Source organism: Oratosquilla oratoria, chromosome 1 (assembly GCF_046742065.1).
Source record: "Oratosquilla oratoria isolate Oo_2021 chromosome 1, ASM4674206v1, whole genome shotgun sequence".
Classification (NCBI taxonomy): Eukaryota; Metazoa; Arthropoda; class Malacostraca; order Stomatopoda; family Squillidae; genus Oratosquilla; species Oratosquilla oratoria.
The window spans coordinates 128,005,561-128,023,060 of NC_134777.1; the positions used below are offsets into that span (position 1 = coordinate 128,005,561).

At 41.1% G+C, this 17,500-nt stretch overlaps 1 protein-coding gene across 2 annotated transcripts in view; it reads right to left on the bottom strand.

Annotated features, from left to right (window-relative positions):
* LOC143031331 (uncharacterized) overlaps positions 1–17,500 on the bottom strand; it is a 138,647-nt gene that overhangs the window by 69,324 nt on the left and 51,823 nt on the right. The gene's annotated exons all lie outside the window — the stretch shown is intronic.

Sequence of the window (17,500 nt, forward strand, 5' to 3'; positions counted from 1 at the left end):
ATCGACAGCCATTTCTCTTCCTGAAGAGAGCTCAGAGCTCATATATGACCGATCTATGGGTAATGCTGTGACCTTACACGCACACACACACCCGAACTCCCCGCCCACGAGAGTTGGAGTAACGACTCGCAGCGCAGCGATAATTAAATTATTTCAGCCCTGGGCGGGATTCGAACCCGGACCGCCGTAGTGGCGGCCGGGAACTCTACCAACTGTGTGTATGTGTGTGTGTGTGTGTGTGTGTGTGTGTGTGTGTGTGTGTGTGTGTGTGTGTGTGTGTGTGTGTGTGTGTGTGTGTGTGTGTGTGTGTGTGTGTGTGTGTGTGTGTGTGTGTGTGTGTGTTCTTCCATCTCTGAAACCGCCAATTCAGGCAATGACTAAGAATTCTTGATGAGGAGGAGAAGGGAAGAAATGGAAGAGGAGTTGGAAGGGAAAGATTGAAGAAGGAGGAGAGGAGAAGGAAAAGGAGGAGGGGGAGAGGAGGAGGAGGAGGAGGAAGAGGGGGAGGAGGAGGAAGAAGAGGAGCAGAAGACGGCATATCAAAAATATATACCTGACCATTCCTCCTCCCCTCTCCTCTCCTCTCCTCTCCTCTCTTCTCCTCTCTTTTCACCCACTCTCACTCCCTCACTCACTCACTCACTTGCCACCTTCCCCTCCTTCCCTCCCTCCCTCCTTCGTTTATTCTCACTCAGAAACGGGAGGGGGTGGGAGAGGGAAGGGAGAGGGAAGGGAGAGGGAGGGGAGAGTGAGAGGGAGAGAAAGAGGAGAGGAAGGGGAGGGAGAGAGGAGGAGAGGGAGCATGGAAGGGGGAGGAGAAGGAGGAGGGGAAAGGTGAAAGGGAAGAAGGAAATGGAAAGGGGAGAGAGGAGAGAAGGGAAGAGAAAGGGAAAGGGAAGGGGAGGGGAGGGGGAGGATGCGAGGAAAAGAAGGGGGAGGAAGAGAGGAACAAATAATCCCCGCCCGCCTACGCCCCCCCCACCCCCACCCCGCGGCCTGGGTAGCAAAACATGTTATGAAATCACGACCAGCGTAAAAAGGAGTCATCATCGCCTTCTGCGCCTTCTTCAGTAGACAAAAGTTCTCCTCCCCACCTCTGATCTCTTTTCGCGACATAAGAGCGAGGGGGAGGGGGGGAAGAACGCCTTACGAGGACCACAATATGGAAATTCGGTGGACAGGGGCGACAATAGTTGGAAGGAAATTTGTGTGTGTGTGTGTGTGTGTGTGTGTGTGTGTGTGTGTGTGTGTGTGTGTGTGTGTGTGTGTGTGTGTGTGTGTGTGTGTGTGTGTGTGTGTGGCTGGTTTAGAGTGAGGGATGTGGGGTGAAGGGATGTAGGGGTGAAAGGGGTGAGGGTGGTTACAAGGGTGAAGAGAGGGAATGATTGAATGGTGGGGGGAAATATAAGATGATGCGACCCTAAATCCACTCTTAGCCTTGAGTCGCGACCCTAATTGTAATAATAAATTCACCCATTTCATGTTATATTTCTACGTACTTGCATAATGTTTATAAACTTTCGTTTTTATAGTTCAGTTTATATTTACTAGCACAATGAATTTAAATACATTTGAAACTTGAATGAAAAAAAGTTAAAAAAAAAAAAAAATACCCTCTGGCGACCCTCAAAAACACCCTCGCGACCCTAGTTTGGGTCGCGACCCTGGGGTTGGGAACCACTGATGTAAAGGGACAGAGATAAGTGGGGGGATATATTGGGAGGATAATATACAGACATTCTCTCTCTCTCTCTCTCTTTCTCTGGGATTGTGGAATACATGTATAACTCTATGTTGGAGAATCAGCTCGCAGTGAAGTGATGCTGAAACATTTTCACCCCTGGGTGAGACTCGATAACCCGGATCGCTGAATTCGCGGTCGAGCGCGATACCACCGTGCCATCGAACCGTGTGTGTGTGTGTGGGCGCGCGCGCGACTTCCCCCCCCCCTCGCGACTTGCCACACGTATTTCTGTCAAGCGGTTTTATTCAGTTCAGTGGGAATGAATAAATCACAAAGTTTCAGTTAAAAATTTCCTTACTTTAAACTTAAAATATCTTCTGGCTAACGAGTGACGATATTATTCAATTGAAATTAGCACACACTCCCTGATTATGGACACAATAATAATAATAATAATGATATAATAATAACAATTATAATAGTAAAAATAATAATAAAAGCAATAACAAAAATAATAGTAATGATGATATTAACAATAATGATAAAAATAATAATAACAACAATGATAATGATATAATTAATAAAAACAATGAAAATAATATAATCGAAGTATACTATGTTCACATTTGCTGAAAACAACCTTGGACATGACGTCACGGACCCCCAAAACAATAAAACATCACGTCACTCGTTAAGCCCCGCCTACCCACAAGTACGACTTTATCATGCATTCCTCATTACATTTATATTCCTAAGCTGGATTTACTCAACTAGAAAATCGTTGTACGATATTTCGTTATCACGTTTAAAAAACATCCCTTTGTTGATTAAAATTGCCTGGCGACAGCCAAAATAATGTAAGTCGCTTTTAGATGTGTAAAGAAATTAATTTAAAAAATAATCTTCTGTGCGGAATGCCCGTTGATGTCTGGCAGCCAAGACGTTTTGAAATAGTAACTGCCTGCTTGCATACTAAATATACAGTACAAACAAAAATAACGAAAAAGCAGTTAAATGTTCTTAGGATAAAAATTGGTTATCAATTAGAGGCTAATAAAAAATGAGTGCGTACGTGCGTGCGTGCGTGTGTACGTGTTTGTGTACGTGTGTACATTAACATTATGTACACGTACTACTTGCGTCCACAATAGTCGACCTTCGCAAATGTAACGTCACTTCAAATTTATGGCGTCATCGCTAAATTATGACGTCATAACAACCAGTTATCACATGAATAGTGACGTCATAACACCCATTATGTATTTGCGAGTTGTGATACGAGTGCGTACAGTTGGCAAAACTTCCAATTGGTCCACCGCGTCGTGAAGATGTGGCAACAGCGCTTGTGTGGTCACGGGTTACTGAATGGGCAGTAGACTCGAGTGCGTTTCATATGTACATGCAGACATGCGGGCGATGGTGCCAAATCGCCCCTATCGCGCATTTGCTAATTTACCTCAGACGTGTTTCGCTTTCCCTTGTGCAAATTAATTAGGCTAATGTAACACGTTTGTTCTGGAGGTGTATATATTTACCTCTCTCTCTTCCTCTCTCTGTGTATGTAGTTCAAATAAAGATGGCAAAAACACTCATCATTATCAACATATTCATCATTAATTATAATAACACTTTCATCACCACCCTATTTCCTCCTCCTTCCCCTCTTCCTTTTTATCCTCTCTTCTTCTCCCCCCCTCTCTCTCTCTCTCTCTCTCTCTCTCTCTCTTTCACTTCCTCCTCATATTCCTCTGCAACGTGACATTAAAGTATTTGGCCGTTATCGTCCGCCTTTCACAGAGAATGTTCTTCAGCTCACTGAGGTCCATTGCTATGAGAAAAGGCAGGATCTTTAGGAATAAACAAAACAAAAAAACGTAATTGGTCTTCCTTGCCACCCCCTAACCACTCACCAATTTATATATATATATATATATATATATATATATATATATATATATATATATATATATATATATATATTATATATATATGACACACTCTCGGAAAAAGATAAGCTAAGATACAGAGTAAGCCGTATATTTCGACCAATGACTGCGATCCTCTTCAGCAGGTACATACATAGAATAAGACAAGAACATATATACAGAGGGAAATACTACAAAAGAGGGAACTAGGGAAGCCTCAAGTCACGTGTCCTTCATGGGGTTGGACCTTTTGTTCCTTGGAGATAAGTTTGGTTACTACCAGATGCTATTACTAACTTGGCAGTAACCAAACTTATCTCCAAAGAACAAAAGGCCCGATCCCATCAAGGACACATGACTTGAGACTTCCTTAATTCCATTTTGTAGTATTTCCCTCTGTACATATATTCTTGTCTTCCTATTCTGTGTATGTACCTGCTGAAGAGGATCACAGTCAGTGGTCCAATTATACGGTTGACTCTGTATATCAGCTTATCTTTCTCCGAGAGTGGGTTTAAGTTTTATCTTACTCGTGTGCTACTACATCTACGTCAATATATATATATATATATATATATATATATATATATATATACATATGTATATATACATATGTATGGTATATGTATGTATATATGTATATACATATATATATATTATCAGTGTATTTGGGCAGGAGTTTTTCTCTAATGCATATATCATTAAAAGTGATGGTTAGTTTTGCATTAATTATTTTCTTAGGGGTATTTTCCATATACCTTATAATAAGGTATATGGAAAATACCTATAAGAAAATAATTAATGCAAAACTAACCATCACTTTTAATGATATATATATATATATATATATATATATAAAATAAATAAATATATAAGTATATATATATATATATAAACACAAACATATATAAAAATATATATAAAAATATATATATATATATATATATATATATATATATACATATATATATATGTATAGGAAAGGTGGAGGGGGAAACACGGGTCTTTATCTGATTATCGAGTTTATTCCTGACCGGTTTCGCTTACAATAGCTTGAACACTCCTCTGAAGAAGCTATTGTAAGCGAAACCGGTCAGGAATAAACTCGATAATCAGATAAAGACCCGTGTTTCCCCCTCCACCTTTCCCATATTTTGTCCCAATGTCTCTACATATATATGTAATTTTAACACCAAGTATTTCGTTCAAACTGACTTTATGCGATTTTATTAAGCTCACAGGGATATTTATTCTGCTAAGGGTTATATAATAATCTGCCTATTTACACACCGAAAAAACCTTTGCTACACAACTGCCAAAACAAAACCCACATCACCAAACACACTCCACTACTGACACTCACACATCCCACAACACAACACAACACCCAACACCCAAAACCATGCCAGTACTTCACAACACGACTGTATAGTACACAGAGGATATTCACAGACACTTTATGTCTTCTAGGATCCTGCTAGGACTTTTGACCATCCCCACCACCACTACCATCTGTGACGACACAAAATACGCTGAATCAAAGCGATACAATTGATGACACATGGTCAATCCGACACAGAACGCATCTCCCACTACATCTGGTTAGTTCATCAACAGTGGTGAGACAGACATTACGAAACATATACAGGTTGGAGATTTGTTTGTCTGTTATTATTTGCATGTTTATTATTATTTGCTTGATTTATATATATTATTAGTTATCTGTCAATTTATTATTATTTACTATTTACCTGTTTATTATTTATCTATATGCATTTATTTTATTCATTATTATTTATATTATTATATATTTTTTTCTTTTTCTTTTATATATTTGTCATTATTATCATTTTTCCGCATCCGGCCTAGTTATGGGCCAAAAGGTCTTCTGTCGGCATGCTCCTCCTTTGTAATCCTTTTGATTTGGCGGGAAACCGAGAGGGCCATCGATCTCGGTAATTCTTGTCATCATCGAGTGACGTATTAAATGACGTCACATCTGAGTGACGTCACATTTGAGTAACGTCAGGAATGAGTGACATCATGACTTGCTGACGTCATTACTAAGGAAGGATTAATACTACCACCACAAGCACCATCACATAATCACCACTTCCACCTTCCCTATCACCACCACACATCACACCTCCAACTCCACACTTCATCTTCATCATCACCTAGTATCACCAACACTATCACCTCATCCCGTCAACAGCACCGCATAACTCAGCGACCACCTCCTCCGCCCCACCGCCCACTCGCTTGCATGTGCATAACTGCACGGGAAAATCCGTCAACGGATTTGCAACATTCCAAGTGTAGGCGCTCGCGCGTACATACACGCGCAGAGAATTCGATGCACATGTACTCGCAAGATTAGTTTTGTCCTGAATAAGCAACAAATACTCAAAAATACATTGCAGAGAAGTAAGAGAGAGAGCAGAGACGGAAAAGACGCAAGCTGGGATGCAAGTACTGCCACTGCCAGCACACAATCGGAGGCGCCTGCAGCTCTGTCTCAGTGATGCATGATTTACAGCCCAAAGTCGCCGCCACCGTCTTCATCGTCTACGCCAACCGACTTGGGATCCCGACTCTGTCCCTCCACCTCCCCCTCTCCTCCTCCGCCGATGCAAACTGGCGCGAATTTTTTATATTCGGAACTCCTGTCACTTAAAAGTAGAAGAGCGTATGTGAGTTATGAAACATCCGTGGACATGGAGCGCACGCATACGTTTTAAAATCGATATGATACATGGAAATTTCGAAAAGATGTAAATAGCTTCGATAATTTTTTTTAGCAAGTGCGTCCCGCTCAGTCTTGCCAACCCTACGGAAGCGGCGACGTGTTCTAACGTTCATTTCCAATTATTTGTCTAATCTCTTCGTATTTTTACTCATTAAGGGGGCATTGATTGTCGTCGGACTAACTGTCACCCAAATCAATCCGGTGCAGCTTGGACATTTGCATCCGGGCCGGACGAGACGATAAATTATTTTTGTGGAGATGGCTCAGGATGCAGCCATGTTTTCCTGGCGGGAATGAGACTGCCCAGCGCGAACACACGCACGTACGCACGCACGCCGCTCGGACAGCGTGACAATAGGAGTGATGGTGGGCAATGCCGGAGGGAGGGAGAGATAAAGAGAAGTGAGAGCAGGAAGGGGAGATGAAAGACAGGAGGAGAAAAAGAGCGCATGTGAATAGATCAACTGGGGCAGTGAGTTGTACAAAAAAAGTACACATGGACTCACACACACACACACACACACACACACACACACACACACACACACACACGTACACACACACCAGAAGCAACCTTCAAAACAATCACCTTTGTCCAACGTGCGACGAGGGCCGGGGCAAGTGGCAATCACTTGCACCCACCAGGGATCGAACTGGCATAGGTTGATACAATATGAAATAGTGGACGAAACCTACTGACAAAATTATGAAAACATAATATTGCCACAGGATATTTTCCAGATAGTAATTCTCGATTAGAAATAATATAATAGTAATAGAAAAACAACAAACAAACATATAAATAAATCAGAATTAACAAATAAAAAAAAAATTAAAAAAAAGGTGTACGCATCCAGGATTACCAACCCTACGAGCTTATGTCAATTCCTATTATTTCCAAACAAACGAGTACCGATACTTTCTCATAGCCAATGTGCTTTTTTTTTCTTCTTCTTTTTTTTTGGGGGGGGATGCAAATAGACCAAGGACCTATTCTGTGACGTGAACGTTGTAATTTCCAACACAAGACAAAACCCAACTTACAACGTCGACGAACTCTCCATCCATCAGGATAATAACATAAGTGTCTGACGTCACCAATGACGTCATCAGATTTATACATGTTGTTGTTACTTGTTGATTGAGTTCTAGGGGCATTCCGTTACAATGCAACATACACACACACACACACACACACACACACACACACACACACACATATATATATATATATATATATATATATATATATATATATATATGTATATATATATATATATACACACACACACACACTTTTTACAGGGCCAAGGCATCAGCTCCTGGCCCAAGGGTTAACTCCTAAATTAACCCTATTAACAAGGTAACACACTTTACTGTTGTTGTTTTTTTACCAACGCTATATATTTTATTAATTTTTGGCCATAGGCTTTGTAGAGTGGCTTGTAATGGCTTAGGCTGTGATACCAATCGAAATCAGACTCAGACTGAAGTACAAAAAATAACCATAAATAAAAATCAAATAATTAAATGTGAACCAATAAGGACATAAAACAGGACAATAAATGAACAAATAATTTGATGAGTAAATTGATAATTATCAGGATTCTCTTTCGCCCCGGAATAAATTCGGTGGAAGGAGGAGGAAGAAAAGGGGGAGGAGGAAGAAGAGGAGGAGGAGGAAGAAGAAGAAGGGAAGTAGCAGGAGGAGGAGGAAGAGAGGAAGGAGGAGGAGAAGGATGGGAAGTGGTTCTGACTCATCCTTGACCGGATCCGGGAAACGACTTAAATCTACATCGGGTGTGACGTCATCAGTCGGTTGTATAACCGACAAGTGATGATATGTCCCTCAAGTGTAACATCTGCTCTCTCTCTCTCTCTTATTATTATTATTACTTTTTATTATTATTATTATTATTATTATTATTATTATTATTATTATTATTATTATTATTATTACTATTATTATTATTATTATTATTATTATTATTATTATTATTATTATTATTATTATTATTATTATTATTATTATTACTATTATTATTATTATTATTATTATTATTATTATTATTATTATTACTATTATTATTATTATCATTATTATTATTATTATTATTAATTTTCATTATTTATTTATTTTTCTGGTTGCACGTGGTGGTGGAAGTCTTATCTTTCCGTGTCAAAAGTTACGACATCGTAAGTTTAAGATATCGTAAGTTTACGTTCTCAAGTTATTACGTCACTTTTACGATGTCAAACCATGATGTCACAAATTTAAAATGTCGCAATTTAACGACTTTAAAAGTTATGACGTCGCAACTTTAAGATGTCACAAGTCTACGACGTAACGATGTCGAAAGTTTAAGATGTCACAAATTTACGATGCCACTAGTTACGTCACACTTCAATTGAGGTGGGGGGATAGAGATAGGTGGATCATCTGGGGGGTTTAATGAGGGGATTAAAATTGGGGGGTTAGTTGGGGTTTAGTCTGCAAAGTTAGTTGTAGTTTTAGAGTTTGGAGTATTTGGGGGGACTTATTACGGGCTGAGGGGATAGTTTGGGAGTTTTGTTGCTGGGGTTAATTTGGAAGATCACTTTGGGAGATTGGATAGCTTAAAGTTAGTCTGGCAATGAAACGGGGTTCACAAACGAGACAGCAAGAAAGAGCGGGAAAATATTATTTTATCTTTGGGGCATTACAGTAGCGAAAGAGTTGATAAATATTTGATGGAAATGCAAGAAGTAAATTGAGTTCAATTTTTGAACGACGACGACAACAGCATATTTCAACTACGCATGTGCAATATCAAATGCTCTCGATAGCTTTTTCATTATTTACAATGGTTACCTCATTAATTTAAATTAATTCTAACTTTCCTAACTTTTGATTATTTCTTATTGATCTTTATAATTCATAATCAACCTTTCCATACTGTGAGATTAATTATATTTTCATTCTGTCAGCCGACAGGCCATTTTATTCATCACCGTGTCAACCCTTTCCGTTATGGGCGGAGTCAACGGGATGACGCTATGACGTCATGTCTGCGACCACCCAAATCCAAATCGCTCTACCTTTGACGCATGTTTTACAAATGATTACTTAAGACGTTGATCGGTAAAAATAAGAGGTAGTAAATGGGCAGAATAGGGAACTTTAATGAGGTAGAAGATGAGGATTGATAGAGATGGGTGAAGGTGAGGGACAAATGGAAGAGGGTAGGGTAGTGTGTGAGATTGCACAATGACGTCACAAAGGACGGTGACAATACAATTTAAATACATGCAAAGGTACATTTGCATGTACCTGCGTGAGTGCGTGTGTGTGTGTGTATTCACTTGGTCTTTGGATCACGTGTTGGACTCATGATCGACAGCTATTTCCCTCCTGGAAGAGAGCAGAGCTCGTAGGTCCGATCTATGGGTAATGCTATGACCTTGCACACACACACCCCCAACTCCCCGCCCACGAGAGTTGGAGTAACACCCCTCAGCGCTGCGATACTGATATTATTTCAGCCCCCGCGCGAGGATCGAACCCGGACCTCCGTAGTGGCAGGCCAGAGTTCTAACCACAGCGCCACAGTGTGTGTGTGTGTGTGTGTGTGTGCGTGTGTGTGTGTGTGTGTGTGTGTGTGTGTGTGTGTGCGTGCGTGTGTGCGTGCGTGCGTGTGTGTACGTGTGTATGTGTGTGTGTGTGAGAGAGAGAGAGGGAAAATCTTAGTCTTTAAGTTAATCGATCGTTTTAGTTTCGAAATATTATCCTTAACTTTACACACAGTTGTTCGCATATTCTCTTTAAATGTGACGGAGTCCAGGGGATAATAAGTCGCCAAACCAAATGAAACTTTAGCAACGGCAGAATTTTATCTCGAATCTTTTGAAATATCTCTAACTTCTCTCCCTCCTCCATTCGCTTACACCAATCTCATAACAAAGAACTTCTATATTCTTTTGTGTAAGTTTTCTCATTGATATTCTGTACTGATTGACAAGGAAATCAATGTCCCGTGAGAACAAGACTAAATCACGATGATTGAAACTCATTATGACTTATAATTAACTGTTTATTTTCTAGTCAAATGTCAGCGTTGCCGTTATTGGAAGAAAATCGTTTTCTTGTTGGCCGACATGACGTCACTGATCTGGGGGCGAATTAGCAAACACAACACATTTCTCCCTGTACTCAGTGATAAGCTACGATACTTAAAATAAATTGATAAATAAACAAAACAACTAAATAACTATATAAATAAACAACCAAATAATTAAATCAAATCAATCAATCAATCAATAAAACCCGCGCAATTGCATATGGCATCGCAAGAATTGATCAGCTTTGAAGTTAGGATTTGTAAACATGGCAAATCATGGTTGAATTTTATTATTCTACGGGAGAACAAAACAAATAACGTGCCTTGCCGTGTTGATGAGTATTACTGCGTATACGTGGGCAAATACGCGTTTAACAAGAACCCAACACGAATACTCCCCAAAATACGCGCACTGAATTAAAAGACACAAGAACATGTGTATACGCGGTCCACGTACACGCACACGTGTGACCATTCCAGTGTACACGCGTGTGCACATGGGGCATGTGCAAGTTCCCTTTGAACAAGTGAACACAAGGGACACCCCAACTTCATGAAAAAAAATCTGGACACGAATACAAACAGGAGGGGGAGCGTACGTATATAGGCGTGGGTGTTAGGAAGCTCTGCTCTGTTGAGTACTAATTGTGTGTGATTCACCACGGTCTTGGACCACGTGTTAGACTCGTGATCGACAGCTATTTCCCTACCGAAAAAGAGCTCAAGCTCATATATGACCGATCTATGGGTAATGCTGAGACCTTACACGCACACACAACCCCCAACTCCCCGCCCACGAGAGTTGGAGTAACGACTAGCAGCGCAGCGATACTGAAATTATTTCAGCCCTGGGCGGGATTCGAACCCGGACCGCCGTAGCGGCAGCCGGGAACTCTAACCAATGCGCCACGAGGCGCGCGCGCGCGCGCGTGTGTGTGTGTGTGGGTACGTGCGTGTACGCGTAGGATTGGGATAAAAATAATTAAGATGGAAGAGAGAGACAGACAAGGATACAGACAGACTGACAAAAAGGGAGACAGACGAGCAAGACTGACAGACAGGCAGACACTGTGCACCAACTAACAAGACAAAATGACAGACAGACAGACAGACAACCACGAAGGCAGAATACAGACATAAAAGGAGCCAAAAAATACAGAAACGAATTATATACTAAAATAAAAGTATATGTACAATAACTCAAATTAAAAATAAATATCATTTGTTGTCCTAGTCTAACATCTTATCATTGTTATCATTGTTCACATCGAACAAATACAACAAAACCGGAGAGAAGAGGTTCTGTTATCTTTAGCAAATGCGACTGCCACTCAGGATTACCAACTGATCCGCATCGTCCCAATTGCGCTTATCCAAGCGACTTTATTCAGATATGCGTGACTCCATCAAGCAATCACCTTCCGGAACCCCGGAACGTACCGGAACACGAACATACCGGAACAGGAAAAGTAACATAACGGAACAGGAACATACAGGAACCGGAACACCCCAGAACCGACACTGGAACAAGAACAGCCCGGAACACGAACACCCCCCGAAACCCCGGAACATACCGGAACAGGACCATATCGGAAACAACACTGGAGCAAGAACAGCCCGGAACACTGACAGCCCCCGGAACCCCATAATGTACCGGAATAGGAACATACCGGAACAGGAATATACCGGAACCGGAACACCCCAGAACCAACACTGGAACAAGAACACCCCTGGAACACCGGAACATACCGGAACAACCCGGAACACGAAACATCGCTTACGGAACAACGGTGTAACTTTCCTAACGAATCCATTCGTCTCCATGGCAACTCTTTCTCCCCCTAAACTCTCGGTAGCCTAACACCTTCCTTACCACGCGGTCCTTTTCCTGTCGTCAAGCGATCCCGTCTACCTGTGCGCTCGTGGCGTCATCGGAAGCGTGCTGGTCTCGCATTCTTTTAGTTGTGGGTTCGAATCCCGCACTCCTGAATTCCCATCAGTGACTGTTGTTACCTGCCCTAACAATCCCTAGAGTGAATAACAGGTCAAATGTGACGGCTTCGGCCGCAGCTACTCAGCGCCTCCTGGCGTAGTAAGCTCCTTACACACACACACACACACACACACACACACACACACACACACACATATATATATATATATATATGTATATATATATATATATATATATATACATATATATATTTGCATATATGTACATGTATGTAGGCATGTCCGCATATATGCATACATATACGTTTATACGTACGCACACACTTGTAATTAAAAACTCGCCAGACAAAAATCAACCAAATACAGCATCACTAGCGACATAGATGACCATCCGTGCAGTGCAGCGTACTCTTAAAAACTCTCAGCTGTCCCACTTTGGCATGCGTGATAACGATCTGTTTGTCCCCCCACTCGAGCACGCGCCATGCACTTGTACCACAATTACCTTCCCACGGCACTTGGGCACGACACTTGCCCAGTGGTAGCGCGGGTCACCCACGTGGGGATTTCGGGCGTGTTCGAACCCTGGATAAGGTGTAGACGTTAGGAAGAGCATTCACTCAGTGTAATTGCCTTGACTGTTAAATACCTCGGATATAAGGTGACCACAATTTCTTCAGAGAGAGAGAGAGAGAGAGAGAGAGAGAGAGAGAGAGAGAGAGAGAGAGAGAGAGAGAGAGTGAAAGAAAGTGAGAGAGAGAAAGAGAGAGGGAGTCCAAAGCCCATTTCTCTCTCTCATCCTCAATGAAGTCCCTCTGTGTTTATAGAACGTTCGCTCTTGTGGAGTTTGTCATTCTGAGTTTGGCGAACGTTTGCTGACGTTTTCGCTAACGTTTTCGCAAACACGTTGATTGGTTAGCATCACCATCTTCCCTGTTTGATCTTTCTTCTAACGTTTGGTGTGTGTGTTTTTTCAATGTGTTTCTTTCTGTGGGTCCCTTTCTAGTTGGTGCGGCTCCGTGATGTGTTTAGACGACACAAACAAGACCCGCTCTCTCCTTGTCTGTGTTCGTTTGTTCGACTGTGTTCGCCTTTCTTTGTCTGGATCTGTCTGTGTGTGATTCACCATGGTCTTGGATCACGTGCTGGACTCGTGATCGACAGCTCTTTCCCTCCCGGAAGAGAGCTCAGAGCTCATACATGACCGGTCTATGGGAAATGCTGTGACCTTACACGCACACACACACATACACCCAACTCCCCGCCCACGAGATGGAGTAACGACCCGCAGCGCAGTGATTCTGAAATAAATTCAGCCCTGGACGGGATTCGAACCCGGACATCCGTAGTGGCGGCCGGGAACTCTACCACTTGCGCCATCGAGTCGTGTGTGTGTGTGTGTGTGTGTGTGTGTGTGTGTGTGTGTGTGTGTGTGTGTGTGTGTGTGTGTGTGTGTGTGTGTGTGTGTGTGTGTGTTTTTACTCCTCACAATGGAAATATTAAAAAAATAAGAACATAAAAATGGAGGAGACTGCAAGAGACCGTATGGCCTACACTAGGTAGTTCCATGTCCCTTTCCACCTGTCATCCCTATCCATAAATTGATCTCATCTTTTCTTAAAACAGAAAATTGTTTTAGCACTCACTACATGATAACTAAGTCTATTTCAATCGTTGCCCACTCTATTAGTAAACCAGTTTTTGCCTGTTTCCTTCTTAAACTTAAATTTGTCCGATTTAAATTAATTACTACGAGTCCTGTCCTGCTGTCTTAATATGATGACCTTGCCTGTATCACCCTTGTTAAAGCCCTTGACCTATTTGAATACCTCTATTATATCACATTTGCACATACACACACACACACACACACACACACACACTCGGTGGCGCATTTGGTAGAGTTCCCGTCCACCACCACGGCGGTCCGGGTTTGAATCCCGCCCAGGGCTGAAATAATTTCAGTATAACTCCACTTCCTTCTCTTTTTTGTTTATATCGAGGACAGAAGACAGGGGTGAATGGAGAATGGTTGTATATGAATGATGTTGTGATTGCATGAGGTGGAATGGGCGGGGGGATGGGGGGTGAGGTGGTATGTGTGAGCAAAATTCTGACGCAGCCCGAAGGGATTTCTCCCCGTCCTCTCCTTTTATGCAATGGGGGGACGGAGAGGGGGGGTCGCCGATTTAATGAAGCGGCCTTGCTGTGGATGTGTTGTGTCTTGCGACACTGCTTCTGACCCAGGGCAGTGGACAAGGTGCAGGGATGACCCGTCATCCAGGAGGTGCTAAGATAAGAGGGAGGGTGGAAGGATGTGGAGTGTATTCGGGGATGGAATGGGTGGAAATGATTTTATGCCTTTTCCTTTTTGGCTACCTCCCTTGTAAGGGGGAAAAAGCCTTGGTATATGTATGTATGTATAACTCCACTGCGAGTCGTCACTCCAACTCTTGTGGGCGGGGAGTAGGGTGTGTGTGTGTGCGTGTAAGGTCACAGCATTACTCATAGATCGGTCATATATGAGCTCTGAGCTCTCTTCAGGGAGGGAAATAGCTGTCGATTACGAGTCCAACACGTGATCCAGGACCATGGTGAATCACACACAGCCAACAAAAACTTCCTTAACCTGAGCGACAGATCATGCAAAGGAAATGCAAAAAGAGTTAGAGATGCCCTCACTGAAGAAGAGAAGAGAGAAGAGAGTAGAAGAGAGCGGGGCGAGATGATTGGCCTCTTTGAGATAATGAAAAAAAAAGAGAACAAAATCGACAGAGGTTGTCTCTTTGTATGGAACAGAAAAGTAACGAAAAGACAAAGACAAGACAACAAAGAAGATTACAAATATACATTTCCAGTCAAATAAATAGACTTTTAGATCTACTCGAATGAAAAAATAAATGAATAAGCCAGTCAATAAAACATAAACAAATAAAACAAATTCAAATCGGAATTGGAGCATCACAGACACAGATACAAGATATCACGAACAAATCTCTATTCGTACATCACAATTTAGTAAATACAATTAGATAAATACACACACGCACGCACGCACGCATATCACCTACCTCGGCACCAAAACACAAACTGATCCTACACACTTCTTTATATATTGAGTTTGATTTACGTTTAAGTATTACAGTAAACTCTCGATATAACGGACAGATCCGTTATATCCCGAAGTTTGTCCGGTATTAGAAATTACAGTAAACCCTAGATATAACGGACGATATGGGGACAGGGGCCTGTCGTTATATCCGAAGATCCGTTATAACCGAAGATCCCTCACTATATCGGATGAAAAACCGTTATAGCGAGGGTTTGTCCGGTCAGATTTTTTTTTTTTTTTTTTTTTATCCGTTATAGCCGATATCCGGTATATCGAGATCCGTTATATCGAGGGTTTACTATAATGGTTACAGCGCAGCGGAGGTGTGGGGGATTGCGCATGCGCACGTACAGCATATATACATACATATATATATATGCTTGTAACCACGAGGAAAATAAAGATCGGAATACTGAACGTTTTCGTCTATTAAGACATTTTCAAAGTACATAGTGTCACAACAAAGAATAACTTAAATATAATAATATAGAAAACAGGAGAGGTCACACAACGTAAATACGAAAGGAATATCATACAAAGAAACGAAAATATAAAAACAATAAATAAAATGGGTGACAATTGAAACAGGTGAAAAAATGTCACACAACATAAACCATAAGGATGACCAATGACAAGGTGAAAAAAAAAGAACATTCAACATAAAAGATAATAACAAGAAATAAGAAGGGTGACAATTGACACATGTGATTCAACATAAAGATTGACTTACAAAGAAACAAATTATATACATATGCATACATACATATAAATATATAATGGAAAATAATAATAACAAGAAAAAATAAATAAAAATGGAAGACAGATGACACAGGTTTATTTTCCTCGTGGTTACAAGCATAAATCTTTATTCACGTGTTTCATGTGATTACTGTTGCATATATATATATACATATATGATATATATATATATATATATATACACACATACACACATATATATATTTGCAGAAGAATCACTTGAACGCGTGATTCTAGTATGCAGAAAAATGTCTGAATAGACGAAATCGCTCGGCCTCATTTCTCTTATTTTCCTAGTGGATTATATAAATATATATATATATATATATAAATATATATATATATATATTATATATATATAATATATATATATATATACATATATATATATATCCATTTCCAATAATAGGGAACCCATTTATCCATGGAAAGATCACACACACACACACACACACACACACACACACACACACACACACATGCTCGTGAATCTAAAGCTATGCATGATAATAACATTGTTCCTTTCCTCCCTGTTACATTTTGGTAAATGAAATTAGGTAAACGGAAACACACATAAGCACACACAAAACGAATCTAAAGCTAACTATGATAACTGGTAGGAGCCTGGAAACCATGAGTTTTGCTCCTTTCCTGTATATTACAGTTAGGTAGCTTCACACACACACACACACACACACACACACACACACACACACACACACACACACACACACACACACACACACACACACACACACACACACACACACACACAAACACACACACACTATAACAGTAACAACAACAAAAATAATATGAACATGTACATACCAAGGGCTTTTTCCCCCTTACAAGGGAGATAGCCAAAGTCAAAGGCATAATCCACTTCCACCCATTTCATCCCCGCCCATTCCACCCCCATTCACCACCCCTCCCTCCCTCCTTCTTTCCTTGGCTCCTTCTGGATGACGGGTCATCCCTGCATCTCGCCCACTGTCCTGGGTTTGTGTTAGGTTAGATAGGGTCAGATTTAGTTACACATACTGATAATATACAAGGAAAAAAAACATAAAATAGTGAGAATATATCTGTCTTTATACATATTTTTTTCAATCTCTACTACTGTTTGATTTGGTCACACTTATTCCGGACTGTGTGTATACTCTATCCGGACATTCCGGTTCGACGTCTACCGTGTCCCGACCGTTACCGGACGGGAGT